This window comes from Hyperoodon ampullatus (genome assembly GCF_949752795.1).
Source record: "Hyperoodon ampullatus genome assembly, chromosome: 1".
NCBI lineage: Eukaryota > Metazoa > Chordata > Mammalia > Artiodactyla > Ziphiidae > Hyperoodon > Hyperoodon ampullatus.
In genome coordinates, this window is record NC_136914.1 from 229,837,167 (window position 1) to 229,849,691 (window position 12,525).

Sequence of the window (12,525 nt, forward strand, 5' to 3'; positions counted from 1 at the left end):
TGTTGTAGCTTTGTAGTATAGTCTGAAGTCAGGGAGGCTGATTCCTCCAGCTCCGTTTTTCATTCTCAGGATTGCTTTGGCTATTCGGGGTCTTTTGTGTTTCCATACAAATTGTGAAATTGTTTGTTCTAGTTCTGTGAAAAATGCCAGTGGTAATTTGATAGGGATTGCATTGAATCTGTAGATTGCTTTGGGTAGTAGAGTCATTTTCACAATGTTGATTCTTCCAATCCAAGAACATGGTATATCTCTCCATCTATTTGTATCATCTTGAATTTCTTTCATCAGTGTCTTATAATTTTCTGCATACAGGTCTTTTGTCTCCTTAGGTAGGTTTATTCCTAGATATTTTATTCTTTTTGTTGCAACGGTAAATGGGGGTGTTTTCTTGATTTCACTTTCAGATTTTTCATCATTAGTGTACAGGAATGCCAGAGATTTCTGTGCATTAATTTTGTATCCTGCTACTTTACCAAATTCATTGATTAGCTCTAGTAGTTTTCTGGTAGCATCTTTAGGATTCTCTATGTATAGTATCATGTCATCTGCAAACAGTGACAGCTTTACTTCTTCTTTTCTGATTTGGATTCCTTTTATTTCCTTTTCTTCTCTGATTGCTGTGGCTAAAACTTCCAAAACTATGTTGAATAAGAGTGGTGAGAGTGGGCAACCTTGTCTTGTTCCTGATCTTAGTGGAAATGGTTTCAGTTTTTCACCATTGAGGACGATGCTGGCTGTGGGTTTGTCATATATGGCCTTTATTATGTCGAGGAAAGTTCCCTCTATGCCTACTTTCTGCAGGGTTTTTATCATAAATGTGTGTTGAATTTTGTCAAAAGCTTTCTCTGCATCTATTGAGATGATCTTTGGTTTTTTTCCTTCGTGTATCTCCAACGTGTATCACGTTGATTGATTTGCATATATTGAAGAATCCTTGCATTCCTGGAATAAACCCCACTTGATCATGGTGTATGATCCTTTTAATGTGCTGTTGGATTCTGTTTGCTAGTATTTTGTTGAGGATTTTTGCATCTATGTTCATCAGTGATATTGGCCTGTAGTTTTCTTTCTTTGTGACATCCTTGTCTGGTTTTGGTATCAAGGTGATGGTGGCCTCATATAATGAGTTTGGGAGTGTTCCTCCCTCTGCTATATTTTGGAAGAGTTTGAGAAGGATAGGTGTTAGCTCTTCTCTAACTGTTTGATAGAATTCGCCTGTGAAGCCATCTGGTCCTGGGCTTTTGTTTGTTGGAAGATTTTTAATCACAGTTTCAATTTCAGTGCTTGTGGTTGGTCTGTTCATATTTTCTATTTCTTCCTGATTCAGTCTTGGCAGGTTGTGCATTTCTAAGAATTTGTCCATTTCTTCCAGGTTGTCCATTTTATTGGCATAGAGTTGCTTGTAGTAATCTCTCATGATCTTTTGTATTTCTGCAGTGTCAGTTGTTACTTCTCCTTTTTCATTTCTAATTCTATTGATTTGAGTCTTCTCCCTTTTTTTCTTGATGAGTCTGGCTAATGGTTTATCAATTGTGTTTATCTTCTCAAAGAACCAGCTTTTAGTTTTATTGATCTTTGCTATGGTTTCCTTCATTTCCTTTTCATTTATTTCTGATCTGATTTTTATGATTTCTTTCCTTCTGCTAACTTTGGGGGCTTTTTGTTCTTCTTTCTCTAATTGCTTTAGGTGCAAGGTCAGGTTGTTTACTCGAGATGTTTCCTGTTTCTTAAGGTGGGATTGTATTGCTATAAACTTCCCTCTTAGAACTGCTTTTGCTGCATCCCATAGGTTTTGGGTCGTCGTGTCTCCATTGTCATTTGTTTCTAGGTATTTTTAAATTTCCTTTTTGATTTCTTCAGTGATCACTTCGTTATTAAGTAGTGTGTTGTTTAGCTTCCATGTGTTTGTATTTTTTACAGATCTTTTCCTTTAATTGATATCTAGTCTCATAGTGTTGTGGTCAGAAAAGATACTTGATACAATTTCAATTTTCTTAAATTTACCAAGGCTTGATTTGTGACCCAAGATATGATCCTGGAGAATGTTCCATGAGCACTTGAGAAAAATGTGTATTGTGTTGTTTTTGGAAGGAATGTCCTATAAATATCAATTAAGTCCATCTTGTTAATGTATCATTTAAAGCTTGTGTTTCCTTTTTTATTTTCATTTTGGATGATCAGTCCATTGGTGAAAGTGGGGTGTTAAAGTCCCCTACTATGAATGTGTTACTGTTGATTTCCCCTTTTATGGCTATTAGTATTTGTCTTATGTATTGAGGTGCTCCTATGTTGGGTGCATAAATATTTACAGTTGTTATATCTTCTTCTTGGATCAGTCCCTTGATCATTATGTAGTGTCCTTCTTTGTCTCTTCTAATAGTCTTTATTTTATTTTATTTTATTTTATTTTATTATTTTTTTTGCGGTACTAGGGCCTCTCACTGCTGTGGCCTCTCCCGTTGCGGAGCACAAGCTCCGGACGCGCAGGCTCAGCGGCCATGGGTCATGGGCCCAGTCGCTCCGCGGCACGTGGGATCTTCCCGGACTGGGGCACGAACCCGCGTCCCCTGTATGGGCAGGCGGACTCTCAACCACTAGCGCCACCAGGGAAGCCCTAGTCTTTATTTTAAAGTCTATTTTGTCTGATATGAGAATTGCTACTCCAGCTTTCTTTTGATTTCCATTTACATGGAATATCTTTTTCCATCCCCTTACTTTCAGTCTGTATGTGTCTCTAGGTCTGAAGTGGGTCTCTTGTAGATAGCATATATATGGGTCTTGTTTTTGTACCCATTCAGCCAATCTGTGTCTTTTGGTGGGAGCATTTAGTCCATTTACATTTAAGGTAATCATTGATATGTATGTTCCTATTCCCATTTTCTTAATTGTTTTGGGTTCGTTATTGTACGTATTTTCCTTCTGTTGTGTTTCTTGCCTAGAGGAGTTCCTTTAGCATTTGTTGCAAAGCTGGTTTGGTGGTGCTGAACTCTCTCAGCTTTTGCTTGTCTGTAAAGGTTTTAATTTCTCCATCAAATCTGAATGAGATCCTTGCTGGGTAGAGTAATCTTGGTTGCAGGTTTTTCTCCTTCATCACTTTAAATATGTCCTGCCAGTCTCTTCTGGCTTGTAGAGTTTCTGCTGAAAGATCAGCTGTTAACCTTATGGGGATTCCCTTGTGTGTTATTTGTTGTTTTTCCCTTGCTGCTTTTAATATGTTTTCTTTGTGTTTAATTTTTGGCAGGTTGATTAATATGTGTCTTGGCATATTTCTCCTTGGATTTATTTTGTATGGGACTCTCTGTGCCTCCTGGACTTGGTTAACTATTTCCTTTCCCATATTAGGGAAGTTTTCAACTATAATCGCTTCAAATATTTTCTCAGTCCCTTTCTTTTTCTCTTCTTCTTCTGGAACCCCTATAATTCAAATGTTGGTGCATTTAATGTTGTCCCAGAGGTCTCTGAGACTGTCCTCAGTTCTTTTCATTCTTTTTTCTTTATTCTGCTCTGCAGCAGTTATTTCCACTATTTTATCTTCCAGGTCACTTATCCGTTCTTCTGCCTCAGTTATTCTGCTATTGATCCCATCTAGAGTATTTTCAATTTCATTTATTGCATTGCTCATAGTTGCTTGTTTCATCTTTAGTTCTTCTAGGTCCTTGTTAACTGTTTCTTGCATTTTCTCTATTCTATTTCCAAGATTTTGGATCATCTTTACTATCATTATTCTGAATTCTTTTTCAGGTAGACTGCCTATTTCCTCTTCATTTGTTAGGTATGGTGGGTTTTTATCTTGCTCCTTCATCTGCTGTGTGTTTTTCTGTCTTCTCATTTTGCTTATCTTACTGTGCTTGGGGTCTCCTTTTTGCGGGCTGCAGGTTCGTATTTCCCGTTGTTTTTGGCGTCTGTCCCCAGTGGCTAAGGTTGGTTCAGTGGGTTGTGTAGGCTTCCTGGTGGAGGGGACTAGTGCCTGTGTTCTGGAGGATGAGGCTGGATCTTGTCTTTCTGGTGGGCAGGTCCACGTCTGGTGGTCTGTTTTGGGGTGTCTGTGGACTTATTATGATTTTAGGCAGCCTCTCTGCTAATGGGTGGGGTTGTGTTCCTGTCTTGCTAGTTGTTTGGCATAGGGAGTCCAGCACTGTAGCTTGCTGGTCATTGAGATAAGCTGGGTGTTGGTGTTGAGATGGAGATCTCTGGGAGATTTTCGCCGTTTGATATTACATGGAGCTCGGAGGTCTCTTGTGGACCAGTGTCCTGAAGTTGGCTCTCCCACCTCAGAGGCACAGCACTGACTCCTGGCTGCAGCACCAAGAGCCTTTCGTCCACACGGCTCAGAATAAAAGGGAGAAAAAGTAGAAAGAAAGAATTAGTAGAAGTAGTAAGAAAGAAAGAAAGAAGGAAAGAAAGAAAGAAAGGAGGGAGGGAGGGAGGAAGGAGGGAAGGTAGGAAAAAAAGAAAGAGAGAAGATAAAGTAAAATAGAATAAAGTATGATAAAATATAATAAAGTTATTAAAATAAAAAATAAATATTAAGAAAAAAAAAACGGGCGGATAGAACCCTGGGACAAATGGTGGAAGCAAAGCTATACAGACAAAATCTCACACAGAAGCATACACGTACCCATTCACAAAAAGAGGAAAACGGGACAAAAAATAAATCTTGCTCTCAAAGTCCACCTCCTCAATTTGGGATGATTCGTTGTCTATTCAGGTATTCCACAGATGCAGGGTATATCAAGTTGATTGCGGAGCTTTAATCCGCTGCTTCTGAGGCTGCTGGGAGAGATTCTCCTTTCTCTTTTTTGTTCGCACAGCTCCCGGGGCTCAGCTTTGGATTCGGCCCCGCCTCTGCGTGTAGGTCGCCGGAGGACGTCTGTTCTTCGCTCAGACAGGACGGGGTTAAAGGAGCCGCTGATTCGGGGGCTCTGGCTCACTCAGGCCGGGGGGAGGGAGGGGCACGGAGGAGGGGCGAGCGTGCGGCGGCAGAGGCCGGCGTGTCGTTGCGCCAGCACGAGGCGCGCCGTGCGCTCTCCCGGGGAAGTTGTCCCCCGATCCCGGACCGTGGCAGTGGCGGGCAGCCCAGGCTCCCGGGAGGGGAGGTGTGGAGAGTGACCTGCGCTCGCACACAGGCTTCTTGGTGGCAGCAGCGGCCTTAGCGTCCCACGCCCGACTCTGGGGTCCGCGCTTTCAGCCGCGGCTCCCGCCCCTCTCTGGAGCTCCTTTAAGCAGCGGTCTGAATCCCCTCTCCTCGCGCACCAGGAAACGAAGAGGGAAGGAGAAGTCTCTTGCCTCTTCGGCAGGTCCAGACTTTTCCCGGACTCCCTCCCGGCCAGCCGTGGCACACTAACCCCCTTCAGGCTGTGTTCATGCCGCCAACCGCAGTCCTCTGCCTGCGCTCCGACCGAAGCCGGAGCCTCAGCTCCCAGCCCCGCCCGCCCCGGCGGGCGAGGAGACAAGCCTCTCGGGCTGGTGAGTGCCAGTCGGCGCCGATCCTCTGTGCAGGAATCTCTCTGCTTTGCCCTCTGTACCCCTGTGGCTGCGGTCTCCTCCGTGGCTCCGAAGCTTTCCCCCGCCGCCACCCGCAGTCTCCGCCCGCGAAGGGGCTCCTAGTGTGTGGAAACCTTTCCTCCTTCACGGCTCCCTCCCACTAGTGCAGGTCCCGGCCCTATCCTTTTGTCTCTGTTTATTCTTGTTTCTTTTGCCCTACCCAGGTACGTGGGGAGTTTCTTGCCTTTTGGGAGGTCTGAGGTCTTCTGCCAGCGTTCAGTAGGTGTTCTGTAGGAGTTGTTCCACATGTAGATGAATTTCTGGTGTATCTGTGTGGAGGAAGGTGATCTCCACGTCTTACTCTTCCGCCATCTTCTCTGATTCTCAATATTTATTTTTTTACGATTCACATTCTTTTTTTTAATAAATTTATTTTATTTTTTAAAATTTAGTTTTGGCTGTGTTGGGTCTTCGTTGCATTGTGAGGGCTTCTCATTGTGGTGGCTTCTCTTGGTTTGGAGCATGGGCTCTAGGCTCATGGGCTTCAGTAGTTGTGGCTCGTGGACTTCAGTAGTTGTGGCTCGCGGGCTGTAGAGCACAGGCTCAGTAGTTGTGGCGCACGGGCTTAGTTGCTTTGCTGCATGTGGGATCTTCCCGGACCAGGGATCAAATCTGTGTCCCCTGCCCTGGCAGGCGGATTCTTAACCACTGCACCACCAGGGGAGCCCCTGATTCATATTCTTTTAAAGGACATTCTTGGCTACTCTGAGGTTAGAATAATGTTCATCTATATATTCATGGAAATATTTTAAGTATTTCCTTCTTTTTTGACATTCTTTTCTTTTTAAAAATTGAAGTGAAATTCACATAACATAAAATGAACCAGTCTGCTCCCAATTTGCTTTCTGTCTGTGGATTTACCTATCCTAGATATTTCATATCAATGATATCATATGATATGTAACATTTTGTGTCTGGCTTCTTTCATTTAGCTTAATGTTTTCAAGGTTCATCCATGTTGCAGCCTGAATCAATACTTCATTCCTTTTTATGACTGGATAATATTCCATTGTAAATATATACCAACTTTTCTTTCTTTATTAATCTCTTAGGGTTGTTTCTACCTTTTGGCAATTGTGAATAGTGCTACTGACCTTCGTGTACAAGTATTTGCTTGAGTACCAGTTTTCAGTTCTCTTCGATATATATCTAGGAGTGGAATTGCTGGGTCATATGATAATTTTATGTCTAACTTTTTGAGGAAGTGCCGAACTGTTTTCCACAGCGGCTGCACCATTTTACGTTCTCACTAGAAAGGGTTCTGATTTCTCTACATTCTCACCAACGCTTGTTATTTTCTGTTTTTAAAAAAATATATGGCCGCCCTAGTGGGTGTGAAGTGGTATCTCATTGTGGTTTTGATTTGTGTTTCCCTGATGACTGATGACACTGAGCATCTTTTCACGTTGGCCATCTGTACACCTTTGGAGAAATGTCTATTCAAGTCCTTTGCCCATTTTATTTTATTTTATTTTTTGTGGTACGCGGGCCTCTCACTGTTGTGGCCTCTCCCGTTGCGGAGCACAGGCTCCGGACGCGCAGGCTCAGCGGCCATGGCGCACGGGCCCAGCCGTTCTGCGGCATGTGGGATCTTCCCGGACCGGGGCATGAACCCGTGTCCCCCCCTTCGGCAGGCGGACTCTCAACCACTGCGCCACCAGGGAAGCCCTAAGTAGGCTGTTGCAGTAATCCAATTGAGCAGTAATGGTGGACAGGGCAGGATGGTGGCAATGGAGGGAGAAGCCACCAGGTTCTGGATATTTTCTGAAAGTAGATCCAACAAGACTGCTGCTGGACTGACTGTGGGATGTGAGAGAGAAAGAAGAGCCAAGGGTGATGTGGATTTTGGGCAACTAGAAGGATGGGCTCCATTTATAGAGAAGGAAACAGCTGGGGATAGAGCAGGTTTGGGGGTATTTCAGAAATTCCATGTTGGACACATTGAGTGCAAGAGGTCAGGAGACATCTGAGTGATCTGAGTGGAGGTGGAGAGGGAGGAGCTGGACACGGCTCTGGACTTCAGGGGCACTTTAGGGGCATTTGAGAATGTCACAGTGAAAACCATGGGACTGACTGACACCCCAAAGGAGGGGTGTGGAGAGAAAAGAGACCTTGGATGACAGGCCTGGGACCTGATGCTAAGAGGTTGGGATCACGAGACGACACCAGCCCTGGAGGCCGGGGGCAGCAGCCCCCAGGGAGGGGATGAGCAGGGCCAAGAAGAGGAGGTGCTGTGGCCGGCGCTGCCTGTCCTCAGCCTGGCCGGGGGGGGTGGGGGGCAGCGGTCACACGTCACACGACAGAGACAGAGTGGCTTTGGGGAGGTGGTGGGGCCGGGGGCTTGTGAGAAGGTGAGTGGGGAGAGCACATTGATACCATCAAGGCGCCAGAAGTGGTGAAGCTGGAGGGGCAGTGGGGAAGCCTACGAGGACAGCATCACATCTGATGGAAACGCCCAGGAGCGAGGGCAGCCTTGGCGCTTTGGGAACTAGAGGAGCGACCTTGCATCAGGCGAGAGTGGCCCTTGGGTGGGGACTCGTGGTGTGTCCCAGACGCACTGCACCCTGGGTTGAGGGTGAGATGTTTGAGACTTTTGGACTGTTGCAGTAATTCCTCTGGGGCTGGGCGCAAGGGGGGAAACATCTACAGACATGGAATTCCTGTGCCCCCCTCAGAGGGATTTGGAGTAAGCAGCTTCAAGCCCATAGGCAGGAGCTCAGCTACAGCTTTCCCCCCAGGTAGTTGCTGGCCAGGACACACCTGCTGAGGACACACCTGCTGAGCTGGGACACACCTGCTGGGTCAGGAGACACCTGCTGAGGGGACACCTGCTGTGGAGACACCTGCTGAGGAGACACCTGCTGTGGAGACACCTGCTGAGGGGACACCTGCTGAGGAGAAACCTGCTGTGGAGACACCTGCTGAGGGGACACCTGCTGGGCCAGGAGGCACCAGCCCCTTGCTGGCCGCAGGGCCCTGGCCATGGCTGGGTCTCTGCCCATGGTGGATATTCATGCCTTGCTTCCTCAGCTTCTGTAGATGTGTGTCCAGAGCATCCCCACAGGCATCTCTGGGCAGCAGGATGGCAGCGGTGTCCCACTCAAGGGCTGAGAGCCGAGGGCAGGCTGTTCTGAGCCCAGCTCAGCAGCTCGTGCAGCTGTGCTCGGAACGTCTGCTCACCCGTTGCCTCTTCCCTGACCTGCTCCACCTGAGGGAATGTCTTTATTCTGAATTCTGTTTCTGAGAAAAGTTTGTGTTCTCCAGGCACCTGGGGAATCCTTTGTAATCCCCTTGGTACCCAATCAGCGCACAGTTGATGAAAATTCCAGCCCATATTGACGGGAGAAGTCTTTAGAGCTGGGTGTAGAGGTGCTGCCTTCCCTGGGGCATAATTAAAAAGGAGGCAGGTGGGGCTGCTGGGGGCTGAGAGCCCGGGGTCAGCAGGTTCGGGCTCGTTAGGCCCCGGCGACGCTCTGGCGTGTCACCTTGAGGATGGCGAGGGCCGTCCCAATTAAGAACGAGATCACATCCCTCCAGGGTCCAGTTCGGAGGAGGCAATTAATTTCAAACAAGCAATTGCGTACCCGGCGATGCACCTCCTGAGAGTGGGGGTGTCTGCGGGAGGGGAAGGTTGAACAGAAACCTGGACCAGGTCTCCTCGTCCTCCTGGCCTCCCAGGCCACGGGGGCTGAGGCGTGGGGAGTGTCCCGGCCTTGGCAGCCACCTGCTTTCCTGGTTTCTGTGGAATTTTCTGGCAGAGTCTTGCTGCCTCTCCGAGTTCTGGCGGGTCTGCGGGCTGCCCCAGGGCACACCCGGGATGAAGACACAGTGACACCAGTGTGTGCAAATTACATTTCTTCCAGCTGTAACCCGAACACATCCAAGTCGTTTGTAGGGTATTGACTTTCCTGCTTTCTCTCACTATTTATATTTCAAAGGGCTTAAATGCTTTTTTTTTTTTTTGGCGTGTAAACTTCAACAAATTTCTAGTAGGCTATTTTTTACAAGCCAATATGTCACAACACAGAACTTTGGGAGTCTTTTGCATTTTAATCAATTAGTTGATATTGAGGTATAATGAACACATAACATTTTATTAGTTTTATGTGTACCACATAATGATTTGACATTTTTATGTGCAGTGAAACGGTCACCACAGTAAGTCTGGTTAACATCCATCACCACACAGAGTTAAAGAACTTTTTTTTCTTGTGATGAGAACTTTTAAGACCTACTCTCTTAGCAACTTCCAAATATACAATGCAGTGTTATTAACTATAGTCACCATGTTGTACATGACATCGGGTGTGTAAACTTCTTATCAAAGTATAAAATACACATAGAAAAGTGGCCAAATCTTAGGTGTATAATTTGATGAAGTCTCATAAACTGCATGCACCTGACCAAGAACCAGACGTGGCTGGAGCCCCAGATCCCAACGCCTCCTCCCCCTTGGGGTCCCCGAGGGCGGCCACGATCTTGACTACCTAGCAGATTCACTTTGCCTGTTTTTTATTTTTATATAAATGGAATCACACAGAATGTGCTCTTTTGTGCTTGGCATTTTCCCTCGATGTCATGCGTGTGAGATTCTGCCGTGGTGCCGTGTGTGGTTGTTTTCACTAATCCTCACTGCTGGTTGTCCTCCACTGCATGAATAGACCACGGTTCATCCACTCAGCCGTTGAGGGTTGTCTCCGTATTTTGGTTATTATAAATTATGCTGCTCCAATAATTCTCATACTGTCTTTGGGAAGTCCTGTTGGGTATGTATCCAGGAGTGGAATTTCTGGGTCCCAGGTTGGTGTGTGTCCATCTTTACAGACAACAGTCTTCTGTAAAGACTGTGAGTGCCAGTGAGTGCCACCCTGTCCAGTGCCTTCAGGAGTATAGGCATGTTTGTCAGGCTCTCCAGCACTTAGTATTGTCTGTCTTCATTTTGGCCATCCCAGAGGGTATGTATCACATTGTGGTTTCAACTTGCCTCTTCCTGATGACTAAGGAAGTGGGCATTTATTCTTGCTTGTTTGCCATTGAGATATAAGTCAAATCTCCCTTGATCTTGGATGCAGGAGAGCAGAATACAGCTTCTGTGGCAACCCGTTTATTCCCAGTGGCCCAAAGGATGGCCCTCGGATGGTCCTGCCGATGCTCAGCATTGTCCGGGTCTCAGTGGCACCTTGGAGATGGTGGACAAGGCGTGTCCCCAACACGCTCCCCCAGCCTTTCCATTTGAAATGCATGTGGTTGGCTAACAAGATCCTCTCAAAGCAGAAGATACGTTGGGTGGGGCTGCAGTGCTGCTGTGAGCTGCTTGTGCCTCATGCCACTGGGCAGTGACTGCTCAGCGGGACCACTTGAGGCAACACCGCCTTTGCCAAAAGCTGGGGTGGGGTCTTGCTCCTCCTCCCGGTGGCTCTGAGATCCTGTGCTCAGTCCCCATCTGCACAGTGGGTGTGACCACCACGCCCACCCCATAGCACCGTGGGGACTTGTTGTGCTCTCTTGGCAGGATAAAGCAGGGGTAGAACCCACTTTGCTGAAGAGGCTCATGGACACATGGCGAGCACACCACAGATCCAGAGTCTGAACCTCTGTCCAACTCCTCACACGTGAATGAAAGGACTCAGCCTGGCCGCTGTGAGGCAGCGGGCAGGATGCAAAGTCCCTGTGGTGGAGGGGGCACCACAATGCGTGGACCACCTTGTGCTTCCTTTCAGGTGAAGTAGAGTTGATTTATGTTTCAGGTGTACCACAAAGTGATTCAGTTATACATACATATACATACATATACATACATATATATATTCCTCTTCAGATTCTTTCCCATTATAGGTTATTAGAAGATATTGAATATAGTTCCCTGTGCTATACAGTAGGTCCTTGTTGTTTATCTATTTTATGTATAGTCGTGTGTATCTGTTAATCCCAAACCCTTAATTTATCCCTCCGCCCCACTTCCCCTTTGGTAACTATAAGTTTATTCTCTATGTCTGTGAGTCTATTTCTGTTTTGTAAATAAGTTTGTTTGTATCATTTTTTTAGATTCCACATATAAATGATAACATATGATATTTGTCTTTCTCTTTCTGACTTACTTCACTTAGTATGATAATCTCTAGGTCCATCCATGTTGCTGCAAATGGCATTATTTCATTCTTTTTTATGGTTGAGTAATATTCCATTGTATATATGTACCACATTTTCTTTATCCATTCATCTGTCGATGGACATTTAGGTTGCTTCCATGTCTAGGCTATTGTAAATAATGCTGCTATGAACATTGGGGTGTGTGTATTTTTTAGAATTGGTGTTTTCACTTTCTTTGGCTATGTACTTAGGAGTGGAATTTCTGAATCATATGGTAGTTCTAATTTTAATTTTTTTGAGGAAACTCCATACTGTTTTCCAAAGTGGTTAATATCAGTTGCAAATATTTTTCTCCCATTCACTAGGTTGTCTTTTCATTTAGTTGATGGTTTTCTTCGCTGTGCATACAATGGAATATTATTCAGCCTTAAAAAAGAAGGAAATCCTGCTATATGTGACAATATGGGTGAACCTGGAAGACATTATGCTCAGTGAAATAAGCCAGGCACAGAAGGACAAATACTGCATGACTCCACGTATATGAGGCATCAACAGGAGTCAAATTCATAGAAACAGAGCAGGATGGAGGTTGCCAGGAGCTGGGGGGAGGGGAAAGGGGAATTCTGTTTCAATGGGTATAAAGTTTCTGTCATGCAAGGTAAGTTCTGGAGCTCTGCTGAACACATGGTGCTTATAGTTAACAACAGTGTGTTTGCACCTAAATTTTGAAGAATGGGACAGTGGTGTGGTGATGGAGCCTGGGGTGGCCTTGTATTCCCATGCTGCACAATTCCTGAGAGTGGATAGGAACCTTCCCCTCCCCCCAGAGCATGGTCCTTATTGTCCAGCTAATTGACAAGTGTTTAATGAGGCCCGGCTCTGTCCTAGGTA